Genomic DNA, 18,701 nt, shown 5'->3' on the forward strand with positions numbered 1-18,701 from the left:
GATGCAAATACAAGCCTTATGCAACATTCACTAGGTGGCCTCTGGAGATCAGCAAGGATAATGGCTTTGAGCTAAATATTTCTCAAATAGAGCTATTTCTTTCAAAAACCTGCCACGTGTCTTTTGAAACCAGTGTAACCCAGATCATCCTGCCGCAACCATGCATACTGATCAGGTCTTTTAGTGCCTTGCCTTAACATTGTAGGCCCAGGTAAACCTAACATTTGCATGCATGCTGATCTTTGCCTACACTGGTCAAAAGGTTGGTTTTTACATGACACAACTCAAACAAGGTTTGGAAATGTTCTAGAAATGAAGGTTGTGTTGTTTGAACAAATTAGACATTTTTGCAATTCGTTACAAACTAAAATGTTTTCTTTTTAATGAAAGCATTTTAAAAATACTTTAAAAAAGAATGGAGGATTTTAAATCAACTAAAAACAATTTATGTGGCTTGCCTGGTAATTTACCCACACCTAAAGCATTATCTTATGTATATGTGCTGAAGAGATACTTACCTTTCCCTTACTGTATTCCATAGAAGAGTGGAGCATAACCACCCTGGCATGCTCTGGTTGCTGCTCGCCTTCATAAAACTGGTCCCCCAGTATCTCTCTGGCCAGTTCATATCCGTAGCCGATCCATTGTATTGATTTACAGTAGATGATTGTGAGGGGGAAATCCTTCCCTTTATTTTTCAGTTCATTCAATATTTTTTCAAATATGAAACATAGGGTAAGGTAGAAGTGTTCCCTTTAGATGTTGCACTGGGCCTTTTCAAGACAGCGAGAACAATATTTGGCTTAGTTGGAGCAGCACAAACAGTTGCCCAGTTTTTCATGAGTAAATTTTTCATTATTTCCTTTTGGCCTACACAAGTAACTGTGGCAGTTAAAGCTAACACCTGACAACAGAAGACAGATCTTAAATTACCAAGCCTTTTAAAGTCGGGTCTGAAGTCATCTCCCCACTCTAAAATGCAATGGGCTTCATCTACAACTAGGAATATCTGTTTCATTTTGAAGTCCTCATTCCTAAACATTTCCATGATTTTTTTGTTATATAAAATGTCTTCTGGATGGCAGAAAATGTACTTAACTGATCCTTTTTTAATACCAGTCAGGTCACTCTTACTTGTAAGACACATTGATTTAGTACCAAGCTTTTGTGCTTCCTGTGCCATGATAACATTCAATGGTTTAATTATCACTACCAAACAGTTTGGATCAATAAAAGGAAGAAGCTCAAATATCAAGGATTTCCCATATCCTGTTGGAAGAGAGCATAAACAGTCCTTTCCAGATAGCAACACATCTAAAGCCTTTTCCTGCAGAGGTTTAAGTTTAAGAATTTTGTGTGTTTGATTGTAATTTTGCAAAGCTTGCGAATATTTTGTGTCCTGAAAAATAAAAATAAAATAGCCATTTGTTAGGCCTAAAAATAAATGGTATGGTTTAGGTAACCTGACCTTCTTAATACTTAATGGAAACAAAGTGTAATTTGTAAGGACTTAAAGGAGGATGTCTATTATAAATATATTTCAATATAAAAATAAAATAAGTAGACCTGAAAGCCAACATATACCCTACTTATTTGATATTGGCATGCTACCTGAACCAAACCATTTGAAATAACTGGTCTCAAAGGCTTTAGCTCAATCTAGCTTAATGCGGCTAATTATACCACAACAAACATTAATTAATGATTTCACAATACTTGATAATAATTTTTTTCTAAAACATGTCCAAGGTTTCTAGTCCCCCTCCATGTTCTTCATTATTTTGGATAGCAACATTATCAGGTCCATATAAATATTTATAAAACATGGAGTATTATCTGCTCTTAGGCAGGGGTATCATTGGATTCCATCCAACTCATTGTGGCTAGATTTTGGACATAATCAAAGTGAATAAGCATTATATCAAGCGCAGATCTGAGGGGACTGAAGTTGCATATGCCCCCATAATTCCTCAACAATCAAAGTCTACTCGGCAAAAACCAGTGTGGATAAATCTTGCTCACCTTGTTGTTTAATAATACATTAACCCGAGCAATGTTAAAGTGATATTATGGGCATCTAACAGTTTTATATAGGTGTCAATCGCAACCGTTTATTTTTAGTGTTTTCAATTCATTTACACTTATATTTGTTAATGCAACATCAACATACTAAAACAATTCCGGAAAGAGAAAAATAACGAAATGTAATTTTCATGCAGATTTGTGCATACCACACAAAGACACAATTTTGTTCAATAGTGCAAAATGCCTATAATATCACTAATGATTCCAAATTGTTTGCGTTTAGTGGCTTTTGATGTCTTTGTTTTGCTTATGTAGTATGTATTATTTTATTCTGATTGCCTGTGCTTGCTTCTAGTTTGCTCCTATTTTGTTTCATGCTTAATTTTGTTTCATGCTTTATTTTGTTTTTATTGTGAGAAAGCTGCTGATCAGTTCATTTCGAATCTGATTCGAGGTGATATTCGTTCTTAGCACTTTTTTATCTGTCGCACTTTTGTGTTTCTTTTTGAATTCTGATTCTTATTCACCCGTCTTATTGCAGTTTTTAGTCCTACTAGCAGGTCTAGATCAGCAGCTTCCTTCACAGTTTTTAATTGCCTCAAATTTTATTAATGCTTTAATATTGTCAAACTTATTTCAGTGTTACATGTAATTTATTCTCTTAATTTGTGCTTTCACCCTTAAAAACATGTATTTGATCTTTCTTTTAGCTGTTTTACTCATGTTTTATTGCTTACACTTTTTGTTTAGTCGGTTAAAAAGCTTTGCAGCTTATGTTATTTGTTATATGTCTTGCCGACTCAAAATAAAATTTATTTATTTTATTTATTTATTTGTTACTATTATGAAAGAACGTTGCCTAATAGTATATATTGAGCAAAATATATCGAAATTTACCTGTTTACAAATTATATTCCGAGTTTGTTTCATCCAATATAACCCTATCGTCACGTCACCTATTTTCGCCGTTCTCCTATTTTCGCCGATAACATTTGGTGCAATATAACCTATATATCGTCACGCGAGATTTCTCAGTTGACCTAGTCCTAGAATAAACAACATTGTCACGGATGAATACACCGTGATTTCTTTTTAAAATGGACATCCGAAAGGTAAGAAATAAACATATGAAAACTAACCTGCAACAAAAGGCAGATTTTCGTAATGCCCTTTTACCAAGTCTATTTTCAGGCCACTCCTTTGGAAAGAGGCAGGTACAGGGCCGGTTATTCACATGATGATCTTACACATGCGTTCAATATGTGTATTGAACAAGGGCTTCCTGTTGAGAGGGTTGCTAAAAAGTTCGGTATTCCGATAAACACTTTAAAAGACAGAGTTCGTGTTTCGGTCCGTTTGAAAATGCATGGAATGCGGCATGCCATCACCACATTAGAGTTACTGGGGGTTATGTTGTTACCAAAAATGATGTATGTTGTATTGCATGTAAGGTGTACACAGCCACGCTTACACCCGTGAACATTCAGTCTGCTTTCCGTCGATGTGGAATACACCCATTCAATGCCAATGTCGTAAGTGATATTGCTATTGCACCATCTCTTGCTTTTGCAAAGACCGCCCAAACACAATTAGTGCAAGAGTCTCATGGAACACCTGTTGATTTTTTTTTAAAAACGATGCGCGCCAATTGTTGATAATGTACGCCCTGCAAAAATAAAAAAAACTCTTAGTAAAGTTGTTGCAGGTAAAGCAATTACTGAAGATGTTGTGTACAATAAGGTTAAGGAACATTTAAATAGAAATAAACCAACAAAGTCTGTCAAATCATCATTGGTGGAAGTAAAAAATAAATCACCAACCTCAATAACATCTGCAAACCCAATTAATAAACCTGGTACCTCATCCATGAACCCTTCAAATGTTTTGGATGAAATTCATCATGAAGCTGACACCTCTGAGGACGATGTCGACGACTCTGAAAAGTGCAGCGTGTGTAAACTGTTCACACCTGCAGAACTAAAATATTGCATATGTCTGACTTTGGTAAAATGGGCACAGTGTGATGTTTTCGACAGCTGGGTTCATTTAAAATTTTGCACACCTGTACAAGTATTGAGGAGGGGTGATCAGTTTCTGTGCCCTAAATGTGCAAGCAAAGAGAAATAATAAACAGTTTTAAAATTGTAAATAAAATACAAACATATTATGTTAACCGTTAATTTCGAAAACAGTTTATTAATTGTACATAAAATACAAACATATTATGTTGACAGTTAGTATCTAATACTTACCTTTGATTACTCTTACATAACTTGTTGAACGACCCTTATAAACCAGTTTATGTGCAACCGGCGAAAATAGGTGACGTCACTAACACTGTCATTTATTTATAGTGGCCTGTAAATGGACGTGTTTACTTTTTTGAAACCATGAAATAACTCAACAAAAACAATTAATCTGAGTTGGTAAGTGGTCAATTTTCCTCACAGTTATTTAGGTTTTCAAATTGTGTGTATTCGTTATTGTAAACTGAGGAGCTGCGCCATGAGCGCATGATACGCCCGTCGTTCGCCAATGAAGTAGTAAGGTAATAAATAACCCTTTGAATCATTTTTTTACTTCAGTTTATTTGTATTTGAATACATGGTTTATTTTATAAGTACATGAGCATGGAGCGCCGTCTCCTTGACATTCATACCATATCTTTTTTTGAGTATATGTATGCATTTCTTTAGAGGATATGGAGTTGAAGTAAACCTGTTATAGATATTTTGACCAATAATAAAAGAGAAATGTAGATGGGTTAGTGGTAGTGTACAATCGGAATAGAAAAAAGCTCACCTTGTTCAATTTTTCAGGGATACTAAAAAAAAAAAAAAAAAAAATCCATCGAAGGATATTTGAGCTACAGTAGGACATTCAATGAAATCACGAAATTTTGACGAACAAAGTCCCATAACTCTGGAACGACAATTCAGAATTCCGTCAAAAACGAAAGGGGATCAGGGTTTATCAATATTAAGATTGTGTTAAAATTTGAAGAAAATCTGTCGAAGGATATTTGACGTAGCGTACGACATTAACAGACGGACGGACGGACGGCTACGGTAGGACATTCAATGAAATCACGAAATTTTGACGAACAAAGTCCCATAACTCTGGAACGACAATTCAGAATTCCGTCAAAAACGAAAGGGGATCAGGGTTTATCAATATTAAGATTGTGTTGAAATTTGAAAAAAATCCATCGAAGGATATTTGAGCTACAGTAGGACATTCAATGAAATCACGAAATTTTGACGAACAAAGTCCCATAACTCTGGAACGACAATTCAGAATTCCGTCAAAAACGAAAGGGGATCAGGGTTTATCAATATTAAGATTGTGTTAAAATTTGAAGAAAATCTGTCAAAGGATATTTGACGTAGCGTACGACATTAACAGACGGACGGACGGACGGACGGACAGACGCGGGGTATACCATAATACGTCCCGTCATAGACGGGCGTATAAAAACAGTTTGTTTTAAAGGTCACATAATCCCAAACCGGAACTCCTGTTTACAGGGTTACATGCAGTCAATTTGATATATAGCACACATTGTTCAGTGAATGCTGCCTAGGATTTGTAAAATAGAATGCAAATGGTTGTTTTTGGTATTAATTTGAAGGTATATTTGTAAGCAATAAGAAAAAAAGCCATTTTTGTGCTCTACTTTTTCTGTCGATGGTTCCCGGCTTTGAAAGTAGGTCATACTATTTGAGTAAAAATGGTCGCCTCCACATGTGTCAAAACTGGTGTGCCTATTTTAAGGTAAATATTTTGAGTTACAACACATAGAATTTGATGGCATGCATTTTTTTCAAAAGATTGTGCATTTATCTTTCCAATGATGTATGATGATATAGTGTTGAAATGCTTGGTCATGGTAAAAATTGATATCGAACATCAACTATTTTATATGTAATATAGAAGGAAATTAATTGCGCATGCGTAACCTTTAAGAACTTCCGACCAAGTTAGTCGTCTGCCAGAATTTTGACAATTGACCATCAAAAACTCTCTGTATTGCAAAACATAACTGCCAGATGTCATTTTGACCCAAATTAGGGCTGTTTGCAATTGGGCTGTAGCACTTGGGGTAATAAGGGGGGTAAATGCTGGAAAATCACACCGAAACCTGTTCCGGAGACATATTCTAAGACTACTTAAACACTCGGTATTGTTTTTCAGTGACATTTTGACATTAATTTGCATCAATCTCAAAAATGAACCTAATGCATGTCTTTATTTCATCTGTATCTATTATTATTGTTTACTTTTTGAACCTTTTACTGTTAAAAATGCCTGCCAATATTTGACCGACACTGTTATTTGCCTTCGCTTTCAACCCCGTCAGGCAATTCTACTCAGAATAAGTTTTAATAACACTACTTTGCCTTATTTTTCCTGTTTGGATATCTTGCTGAGTTCAAGCAAAATCAAGTGTTCAGCTGAAAACACAAAAATGATAATAATATTATGCTTTCTTTGCTGGAGGAATGTTGTTGTCATAGACCCCGCATGAAAAACACCAGGGAATCTGTATTTAAGTGACCCCATTATCACTATTATTATGCGTAAACCTAAGCGTACATTTGTAGGCGGTGTCGAAATGGGTCTATAGCTCTGTCTGAACTGTCGTCCAATTGGTTTACAGGTCCGGCTGAAGTGACAGGCCATCAAAAACTGTACAGCATGACTGATTCGGAGACAGCCCTCAACACTCGCCCAGTCGTGTCGAGAGGATCGGTGTCTTTGTAGGTTAGTACACCGTTATTTTCAATTAAATCTATTGTAAAATGATTTCTTTGATACCTTGGCACACGTTTGTCCCCAAAATTAGGAAAATTGGGTGTTTTACATTTACTGCAGCTCTGAAACAACATTTTAAGGCGATAACTTTACCAGTGTGCCCAACAATGTGATTCCGGCGTGGTGACTTATCCCTTTGCAGCAAATAAAGCAACAAAGACTATTGAAAGCTTACTCTAATTGTATCCCACTTACATTAGTTGGCACCGTTATTGGTAAATGTGCACAAGAAACCTTTTTGTTTCCTCAGATTACACGGAATCGAGCACCCGGGCCAGACTGACAATTTCCGGAGCCTGTCCGAGACGGAACGCGAGCCTAGGAATCATAGGTCCAGGTGTGGCAAAAGACTTAAAGCTCATGTCTGACGATCACTTTTTTTGAGTCAGGAATTCAAGTGTGTTGTATTTCCATGCAAGCAAGCCCTTTTGTTTGGTGAAATGACATCAGAAATGCTGCTTCTACATGGATTTTACCTAAAATGTGCCCCCCCCCCCCCAAAAAAAAGTTTGTTCGAAACCTGTTCAAAACCTGCTTTGATGCACAAATATTGCCATTGATGATTTTTGTCACTTCTTCAGTCATCTGTTACATCAACTTTACCTATTAGAATCGAAAGTGATGACTTGTATGAAGTCTAAGTGCTGCATGTATGATGAAACCAAGTTTGGCTTTTCTTCCATAATTCTTTACGCGAAACGCTGTTACGCATGACGCTTTCAACGGCGACTTTTATGAATAAATCTGTGTGTCATTGTACCGGAACTTTGTGATCTGTCTCAAAACAGATTATACCTGTGGGAAAAGTGCCTTTTATATAAATTTAAAGGGGTTGGGTTCTCTTAAAGGTCACATAATCCCAAACCGGAACTCCTGTTTACAGGGTTACATGCAGTCAATTTGATATATAGCACACATTGTTCAGTGAATGCTGCCTAGGATTTGTAAAATAGAATGCAAATGGTTGTTTTTGGTATTAATTTGAAGGTATATTTGTAAGCAATAAGAAAAAAAGCCATTTTTGTGCTCTACTTTTTCTGTCGATGGTTCCCGGCTTTGAAAGTAGGTCATACTATTTGAGTAAAAATGGTCGCCTCCACATGTGTCAAAACTGGTGTGCCTATTTTAAGGTAAATATTTTGAGTTACAACACATAGAATTTGATGGCATGCATTTTTTTCAAAAGATTGTGCATTTATCTTTCCAATGATGTATGATGATATAGTGTTGAAATGCTTGGTCATGGTAAAAATTGATATCGAACATCAACTATTTTATATGTAATATAGAAGGAAATTAATTGCGCATGCGTAACCTCTTACATCGGCGAAAACTGGTGACACCAGGATATGTTTACCAGTCCAGTCGAATAGGCACAACGCGACAACCAAGTATTATAAACATATTGGTTTTACCAGTCCAGTTGAATGTTAGGCTGCACACCACACTTTTTAGCCACCAAGGCGCATTGGCAAGGGAATTTCAAAAATAAAGAGAACAATGCTCAAGTAAGCACCATTTTGAGTGTCTAAATAATAATGAATGTCAGGCTTGAGTTGTGGTGATTGTTCTTGGATGTTTGTAAATGACCAAAACATAGGTATTGTAACTATAGCTGCATACAGGAAGTAGAATTAATGCAATTCGAAAACAGGTGTAATGCTGGCTCCGGTCAGTGTTTCTGTTGGAAATTTGAAAGGGCGTACGGACATTGAACTATAACAAAAAAATCTAATCCTTTAACCCCCAATTTTCTCCATTGCTGTTTAGTACTTGGTAAGTTACCAATGTAAAAACATGGTCTCCAGGCACCTTGCTTCCGCAGGAAAGTTGCAGTTTGTTGTTGAAACTGGCTTAAAAAGGCTCGGAAACACACATAATTTTGTTGTTTTTATTTGAAATAATCAATACTAAAGCATTTTGCCCCAACTCATTTGATTTGAATGTTACTGATTTTTCAGATGGCACACCCTCAACCATTCTGGAAATGTGCTTGGTTTATTTTCAGATCAAATCAAATCAAATCAAATAAATTTTATTTTGAGTCGGCAAGACAATAACAAATAACATAAGCTGTGAAGCTTTTGAACCGACTATACAACAAATGTAAACAGTAAAACAAGAGTAAAGAAGCTAGTTAAAAGAAAGACAATTACTTGGGTATTAAAATACAAATACATAATCATAAGAAATACAAATACACAAACAGTCGATACAATTTAAGGCATACAACACAAATTAATCTACAGTAGACATATTCCTTACTTTCCTGCTGGTGTTGCACTAGGAGGGGCAATTTAAGTCATGATATTATCATCATCGTGGCACGCACGGGGTAAGATATGTTTAAAACAAACAAATCAATGTAAGGATGTAGATTAGCTGGACCAGCAGCAGAGTCAGTGCAAGAAGTTATTTAAAATGACCAGGTAGTAATAAAGCATCGATGGAAACCAGAAGCAATATAAAGCAAAATTAATCGTACATTTGCAACCACAAATAAAACAATATGAGAGTTTAAAAGCTGTGTAGGAAGCTGCTGATCTATTCCTGTGGATAGGACTAAAAACTGCAATAAGAGAAAAGGAAATAAAAAACTGAACACAAAAAGAAACACAAAAGTGCGACCGGATAAAACTTATCTAAGAACGAATATCATCTCAAATCAGATTTGGGGTGAGCTGATCAGCAGCTTTCTCACAATAAAACTAGTAACATAGCGAAAAGCAGCACAACTATGAGCAACACAACTATGAGCAGGCACAGGCAAACTAATATATTACAGTAACATAAAGTACAAAAGCAAAAATAAAATACAAAAGCAGAAATAAGGACAGCACAAGCAGCCGAAGAACAAAACAAAAGGAAGCAGTGTGGCATGCCGCTCCAGATCTGTGTGCCAGCTATGCGAGCCTATGTGACATTGCATGCTGAGCATTTACATTCTTTACCATTCCAGTGCACGATTAAGCTCTTAAATTGATTAAAATTGCTCGCTTTTCTGAAGCTTTCTGGAAAGGAATTCCACAGAACTGGAGCCGCATGCCGGAAACTGTTACTACCGTACCTTGATGACTTAACCTGGGGAATCTCTAATAAGTTGGTGTACCTGAAATGGTAACAAGAGTCACGTTTAAACACAAGGTCATTTAAAACAGGTGGTGCCATGTTATTTATAATTTTGAAAGTTTCAAGTGCCATAGATCTGATTCTTCTGATATACAGGCTAGGTAGATTTGCTTTACTAAGTAATTGATCATAGGAACTACAATAATCATCATATACAAAACGGAGTGCTCTTTCCTGTATTTTTTCAATTTTATCTGTATTACTTTTACCGCAGAAATGCCAAGTTAAAGGGCAAAAACTGAAATTTGATAAAATAAATGAATGAAAAATGGTCAGTCTACTTAAGCGACAGAGGTTTTTCCCTATTCTCTTCAAGATATTAAGTTGCTGAGCTGCCTTACTGCATATACTACTAATATGACTATTAAAATGTAAGTTGGAGTCCAGGTTTACACCAAGGAGTTTAACTACATCATCACATTTTATGTTAGCATTTCTTATATCAAAAGAGGGATTTCTTGAAGAAGTTCTTTTTCCTACAGCGATTGCTTGAAACTTGTCGGGATTGGCTTGCATACAGTTAAAAGTAAACCAGTCTATTAGAATATTGCTCTCTTCTTGTAGAACATTTACTAACTCATCAAAATTTGAGGTACAGTACGATAATGTGTTGTCAGCATAGTTATAGAGTGTGCCCTTATGAATGAAGTAAAATATATCATTTATAAATACATTAAATAGGAGAGTACCGAGTATAGAGCCCTGTGGCACGCCCTTGATAATGTGTGCCCATGAGCTTACTGAGCTGCCAACTTTAATTTGTTGTTTCCTATGGGAAAGGTAAGATGTTAAGAGGTCGATTGAGGTTTTAGAGAGGCCGTAACATTTTAATTTACATAAAAGAATATCATGAGGTAGGCAATCGAAGGCCTTAGATAGGTCCATGAGGACAGCAGCGACATATTGGTTAGAGTCTAATGCAGTTTTCCAATCCTCGACAAGTTTCAATAGAGTTGTTTGGCATCCATGTCCTTTTCTGAAGGCACATAAGAAATTATTGAAAATTTTATCAAAATGTAATGTAAGTTGGTTTGCAAGTACTTTTTCAAAGATTTTTGATGGAGCTGGTAGTATGCTAACAGGTCTGTAGTTTGATTTTTCTAGGGGTCGTTTTTCTTGTATACTGGGGTTACCTGTGCCTGCATTAGTCTATCCGGAAAAATTCCGGTATCAATAGATTTATTTATAAAATGTGTATAGAAAGGGACCAGTGACTGCGAACCTAATTTGAGTAGTTTTACAGATATTTTATCAATGCCTGTAGCTTTTTTTGCATTAAATTTATTAAAAATATTTGAAACTGTGGATTGTTCAACATGTGAAAAGTTAAAACAATCTTGAGAGATATTCTGCTCTAGAATTTTTTCTATACTAGGAAGGTTTTTTTCATCAAAAGTAAAATCTTTTCCGATATCTTTAGCAACATTTACGTAAAAATCGTTGAAAATATCAGCTACTTCATTATTATCTGACAAAGTTATTTGGTTTTCATTCAAAATTATTTTACTCTGGTTATTCTTTGACTTATTAGACATATAAGGCTTGATTGTATCCCAAAAATCCTTAGTTTTGCAGCCACCAGTACACCTTTCTTGAAAATAGTTATTTATAGATTTACGTTTCAATTTGTTTACAAGATTTCTGTTTTTACGATACTGTTCCCAAGATTTTGAACTTTTATCTTTAGTATATTTATTAAAAGACATCTTTTTATTGAAGATAGATTTCTTTAATTCCTTATTCATGTAAGGTAGCTGAACAGGTTTTCTGTACGCTTGTTTAAAAGGAGCATGTTTATTCATAACTTCAACAACGTCATTTTCAAACTTGTTGTACACTGAATCTAAGTTTTCTGAATTACATGTGTAGCCGCCAATATTTAAATTACAAAGGTCTTCATTGTATGATTCAATATTAAAAGTTTTGAAACTCCTGTATGTGATTTTATGTTTTTCATTCCTAGGAACAGTATTGTTAATTACAGTACTTATCATATTATGACAGTCACTGATACCAGTTGAAAAATTGAGAGTTTTAAAGGTCAAAGGATTAGATTTTTTGTTATAGTTCAATGTCCGTACGCCCTTTCAAATTTCCAACAGAAACACTGACCGGAGCCAGCATTACACCTGTTTTCGAATTGCATTAATTCTACTTCCTGTATGCAGCTATAGTTACAATACCTATGTTTTGGTCATTTACAAACATCCAAGAACAATCACCACAACTCAAACCTGACATTCATTATTATTTAGACACTCAAAATGGTGCTTACTTGAGCATTGTTCTCTTTATTTTGAAATTCCCTTGCCAATGCGCATTGGTGGCTAAAAAGTGTGGTGTGCAGCCTAACATTCAACTGGACTGGTAAAACCAATATGTTTATAATACTTGGTTGTCGCGTTGTGCCTATTCGACTGGACTGGTAAACATATCCTGGTGTCACCAGTTTTCGCCGATGTAAGAAACAAACTGTTTTTTACAATAACGAATACACACAATTTGAAAACCTAAATAACTGTGAGGAAAATTGACCACTTACCAACTCAGATTAATTGTTTGTGTTGAGTTATCGCGTTGTGCCTATTCGACTGGACTGGTAAACATAGGGTTATATTGGATGCAACAAACTCGGAATATAATTTGTAAACAGGTAAATTTCGATATATTTTGCTCAATATATACTATTAGGCAACGTTCTTTCATAATAGTAACAAATAAATAAATAAAATAAATAAATTTTATTTTGAGTCGGCAAGACATATAACAAATAACATAAGCTGCAAAGCTTTTTAACCGACCACGGAGTGTATATTGACCTAGAGTCCGTGAACCGACTAAACAAAAAGTGTAAGCAATAAAACATGAGTAAAACAGCTAAAAGAAAGATCAAATACATGTTTTTAAGGGTGAAAGCACAAATTAAGATAATAAATTACAGGTAACACTGAAATAAGTTTGACAATATTAAAGCATTAATAAAATTTGAGGCAATTAAAAACTGTGTAGGAAGCTGCTGATCTAGACCTGCTAGTAGGACTAAAAACTGCAATAAGACGGGTGAATAAGAATCAGAATTCAAAAAGAAACACAAAAGTGCGACAGATAAAAAAGTGCTAAGAACGAATATCACCTCGAATCAGATTCGAAATGAACTGATCAGCAGCTTTCTCACAATAAAAACAAAATAAAGCATGAAACAAAATTAAGCATGAAACAAAATAGGAGCACACTAGAAGCAAGCACAGGCAATCAGAATAAAATAATACATACTACATAAGCAAAACAAAGACATCAAAAGCCACTAAACACAAATTAGAAGCTAGCACAAAAATAAAGCATGAAACAAATTAGAAGCAAACTAGAAGCAAGCACAGGCAGACAAAATAAAATAATACATAGTACCAGTGTTCTCCGGAAGCACCGGCGGCCGGCGATTTCGTCGGTTACTAACAATCTAGGCGCCGGCTACTTTTCTCAAAAATATACATTCGAAACGCCACAAAAACGCCTGTGTTTATACAAATTTTGACGCCATACTTTCGCTTTTGTGTTTAAACAAACTAGCTCGAAGTTAATATTCTAATGCGCATTATTTTCGCGCAGAGACAAGCACGGATAAACGATCGATAGTTCGTATCTTTACGTAACAGTTTTTCACCGCTTTATTGCACGCTCGTTTATGGCGGATATTTACGAACACAGGTATTTTTAGCTAACTACAGTAAGTTTACGGCTGGATAATTTAACCTTCGACCGGTCATTTTCCAATTAATGCGCTGTATTTAAAGCGTTTGTTTGAAATAGTTGTTTAGAAGCAGACGTCACGATGCCTCCACCTAAAAAAAGACTTACACAGTGCCAAGTAGACACAAGTCAAAGAACCCTCGCAGATTTTTGTAGGCGAATTCAAGGTAGAATGAAAAATCCATAAATAGACCCATTATATATACGATCAAAACTTATTAGTTGATGTGAGAAATCATTTATAACTCAGCAGAAATCATTTATAACTCAGCACCTTGCATGTAATCGGTAGACTTTGTAGATGTTCTTCTGCATTCATTAACGGCTGCTACGTGGAGTTGCTTTGTTTATACCAGTACAAAATCGGTCATATTTATAAAGATGATTGTATGAGATACTTGTGTCGGACACGTTTGATATATAACGTGCTTTTTTTTCAAATTAATACTGTGTATTAGCAATGGATAATTGTACACGCCTTTGTATAAAGAATAGTTATGAATTTGAATATAAGCGTGCACACCAAGCCCTTGACCTAGCGCATGACTCTGACTCTAACTCTGATTCAGATTGTTGAAATAAAAAAAGTTGCAATTAAAATGCATTTTTTAAATTTTAGAGATTTCAAATAAATATTTCATTTCCTATGACAAATGCTTTTAATTATTACTTTCATAAAAAAAAACACCCTAAAATGCGCCAGATCGCCATTTCACTCCATTAATTCATTTTTTCCCCATACCCCCCTGAACGGAGGGGATACCCTTCCCGAACCTACCCCGCTTGCCGCTTCGCGGCTTGTGAACACGGCATGCCGTGAGCATTATCGCCGGCTACTCTGTTACTATCGCTGGCTACTCCGTTTTTTACGGAGAACACTGATAGTACATACGCAAAAACAAAGACATCAAAAGCCACTAAACAAATATGTGTGTATCTATATTCAGGAGTGATGCGACCGAAATTCGCGTCGCAACTCTAGCAAATAAGTTGAAGAATCCCAGTGTGACCCATGTTCGACGATGTAACGGTTACATGAAGCAATATTTTGCAATTAACGAAAGAAATAATGAAATGTTTAATGGCATAAATAATAATTTTAAACTCGGCTGTATTACTTCGAAATGATTCCAAGACAATAATCATCCATTTAATCAATACAAATAGAACATAGTCGAATTTAGGTGTCGTCGAATTTGGGTTACGGTAGGATAACTTAAAAGATTGTGCGGATATTGACGTTTAGTCTGCCAAAGCAAAAATCATCAAAAGACTATGGCGGCAATTTATATTGACTACTGTGTGGTTAATATGTTTTGACTTCGACAAGTTTCAAATATTATTATTTCGGTATTATTTCATTAGTCAGTTACGGTTGGCATTGTTTTCCAGATAGATACGACACAAATAACAGATACCAAATAGATATTACACATCAATTAACCCCTAACCCTTCGTGCGTGGAGTTAACACCACACTTCCAATTGTGCAATTCCTCTTTGGGTGTGAATCTATTTGGAATACAACGTTCTTGGTCAGTTACCCTACTCGCACTTTTCTTGAGCAAGCTACAGTCGAGGCTTGAGCTTTACAAGTACTGCGAGTATGACATGTATCTATGCAGTTGACTGACAAAGCCCACTTGGCATTCAATTCCCATTCCTGGGGAATGTGAGTTTGATAGTCACCATACTGGACAGGTGTTTTTTTCTTCTTCCACTTCGGATTTTTCCCCAGTGCATAATACCACACCAAAATTAAATGTCTTTCAGTAAAAACTAGATAGCTGGAAATTGAAGTTATAATTCAAAATTCATCCCTACTTTAGTGAGTCTAGTAAGCAAAAAAGAACAAGCCATGCGCCTCACACAGATCACATATATGCTATACGTGTTGTACCCCAAATGAAACAAAGTCTTGCTAAGACATTGAAAAAGGGCTCTTCTGAACAAGAAATAGCCATAGAAGTCCTGTTGAAGATTCTTGAATGGATAATTAAGGAGGACCTACCTCTGTCAAAATTTAATTCACCTGTTAATTTACTAGTGACTCCAAGAAAGTCAGCCATGAACTGGTCCTTTAAGTTAACAACTCGTGCACTTTATAAAAAAATGAAATTGTAAGCAAGTCCATCTTCCACATACACATATTTATTATTTGGCAAAGAATTAATCATAAATAATTATATCCAGTTTCTGTAATCAAAATATATATTTGGTCCAGTAAATGAAGAAAAAAAATCTGGGAACATGTCATGTGTCAAACAAAAGCTCAAACAATTAAAGATAACTTACCAAAGTCTGTGATCCCAAAAAATTATTCCAAAATTATTTAGTAACTTTGATTACATCTTCATCACTTAACACCGGCATTTTTTTTGTGAAAACAAAATATCTTTTGGTGAAGTTTCACTCATTAAAATTTTTTAATAATGGTAATAATAACACTCTTCAAATTCTTCATAGATTTATCCCCACTGATCATAGTGATCTCACTTTTTTGCATGGCACTCCACTTGATCATGCTGGATTTTGAATATGCCACAAGTTAATGTCCAATCAAGTTCAATACGCGAGTAACTTCAGCATTGCCAATACATAATTTATGAACTTGAATTCTACCTTTTTCATAATCTAAAGCATAATGGTCAACAATATGCAAACTTGTAACTTGGGATACGCATATGCAGGTGTTTCCCCACAACATGCCTGAAAACCGTGAGCGCATCTTTGCCAGCTTTGCTGCTATATTTTTTAAGCAACTTAGTTTCAATTCATGTTAATGTCACTATTTTTTAAGAATGTTGATTTCACAAAATGACCAGGTTTGTTTATTTGACTTGACTAATTTTGCTGAAAAACACTCATGTCCAGCTAAAGTTTAATGTTGAATTGCTTTATTACACCAACCAATCAAAATTTAGCATTTTAAAGATGGCGCTCATTCTTTTGGTTGTCTTGATCAATGGAGATGAGGTTATTAAGAATGGCAATTTTTCATAATGATCAGGAATTTTTACCTGTTTGTTCTATTCAACCCCATTTAAGTTAATACATGACAAGGGAGAAACCTATCTAACATTCTGCGAATGGGCAATTTTAAGGTCCAGCATATTAATGTCCATAAAAATTGAATCATTTTGTTATGTGCATGCACATTTATTGCAATTAAACCCGTTTTAAAATAACATTTGAATAAGAAAAACTGTATATATATATCTTGTAAGGAAGTTTGATTTTATGCATTAACAAATTACAGGGTTCCAAAAGCGCATTACTTCATTCCTGTTCCCAGGATATCAGTTTCACAGCAATTATAAATATGTTAGAATTTTGAAAGTAGTATTGACTGTATAAACATTTACTGCCACTTATTATTCAAAGTAATTTTATCATGGTCCGATCCAGATTTAAGATTGTAAACAACCATGATCCAAAATTTAGAAAATAGGCTCCGTATAAAAAAGTTTTGTTTGTTTTTAGTGTTAAACTAAGTAGAAGTTGCATTAGATAACATATTAAATGAAAAGTATCATTTCCAAGCAGTTTGAACTTGTGTAAGGCTGCTGGCACATATAGTCACCTTTACATTCATTTTATACACAATGTAGGCCTTAAATATCACTTATTTTCCCAATTCTGATTAATTCAAATGTTCCCAAAATATTCAAGCAAAAGAATAATGAACCTGACTTGGTTTGTGTACCAACTGGTTTAGTTCTTTAAAAAATATTGTTGAAATACCATAAACATGTGGTGGATTAAAAAGAGAATGCACGATTTCTATGTCAACAAGTAATTCTTGCAATCTTAAACCAACATATGAATATGGCCTCGGAATGCTAAAGGACATAAATTAACAATCTGTATATGGTACTAGAAATCAAATGTTATTTACTTCAGTAAATTTCTTAACTGACTGGTTAAAGCCGATGCCGACACTTTTACTCGTATTTGTTAGGAAACAAAATTGTGTCTTTTGTCGTATGAACGAATCTGTACATAAACTAAATTTAGATTCACATCGTACATGCATGAAATACATGCTGGCAAATTTGGCTGTTCATACATTTTTGATTTCAGAATTAAATATCTGGCTTATTTCTCATTTTTCAACACATGTTCTTCTTAACTTTTATTTTAATTTATATTGAAATATATGTATAATAAGTTTTTTTACACATTTGATATAAATGCATAAATATTTGACAAATTATATATGATGTAATTGCTAGGTTAATGGTTTTCATTGTCTAAGTCAAGCGATATGCCTCTAATTTTATTTGATGTCCAAAACACAAACATGTTTTCTGACTGTCGTTTTCGTATGCATGGCCCTTTGTATATAAAATGTCACATATGACTGCTTGATCCATTTATAAAATGTCTGACACATAATGCCACATAACATTATGAAAATATGACTGATAGGTGTCATGGTAAAAACTATCTCGTTTAAAAGAATCTATGACTACGTTTACACTAAAACTTTTGTGATTTCCTTTTTTTTAAACAAATACTAAAAAACGAATTCAAACATAGTGATATAATCACATCTAGAAAGTGACGAGGCATGATCATTTAAACCAATTTTTATTCACTCATATCTTCACTCGTTCAGTCGTTGAACCGAATCCAACCAAATAAACAAGAAACTTTTCATCCAGTAGCATTTATCTTCCATTAAACTTGAACTTCACTCAAAAGCATCTTATATCCGCCATTGGTTATATTATAAATTCTCACATTCGTATCAATATAAGGCCTTGCAACGTAATTTATTCGGATTCAGAAAGTGACTCCCAGTCGCCATCTTTGTTACAAGTCCGTAATCAGGGTGAAGGTTAATGGGGTATGCAGGGCCGTACCCAAGATTTTTTGACTGGGGGGGGCCCAACCGGGAAGGGTTTGGGAGGGTCCCCCCCCTATATATATACTTTTTTTAATTTGGCACTTTGTAAGGTGAATCTTAATGCTTATAAAAAT

The 18,701-nt window shown here is 34.9% G+C and overlaps 1 protein-coding gene across 1 annotated transcript in view; it reads left to right on the forward strand.

The window, feature by feature from the left end:
- The first annotated feature begins 12,422 nt into the window (after positions 1-12,422).
- The window catches only part of LOC127867444 (uncharacterized), a 44,947-nt gene continuing 38,668 nt past the window's right edge, over positions 12,423-18,701 (forward strand). Inside the window, exon 1 of the mRNA XM_052408594.1 lies at positions 12,423-12,622. The gene's annotated coding sequence lies outside the window, so the exon portion shown is untranslated. The remainder of the gene's footprint in view (positions 12,623-18,701) is intronic.

This window comes from Dreissena polymorpha, chromosome 2 (assembly GCF_020536995.1).
Source record: "Dreissena polymorpha isolate Duluth1 chromosome 2, UMN_Dpol_1.0, whole genome shotgun sequence".
NCBI classification, from domain to species: Eukaryota; Metazoa; Mollusca; class Bivalvia; order Myida; family Dreissenidae; genus Dreissena; species Dreissena polymorpha.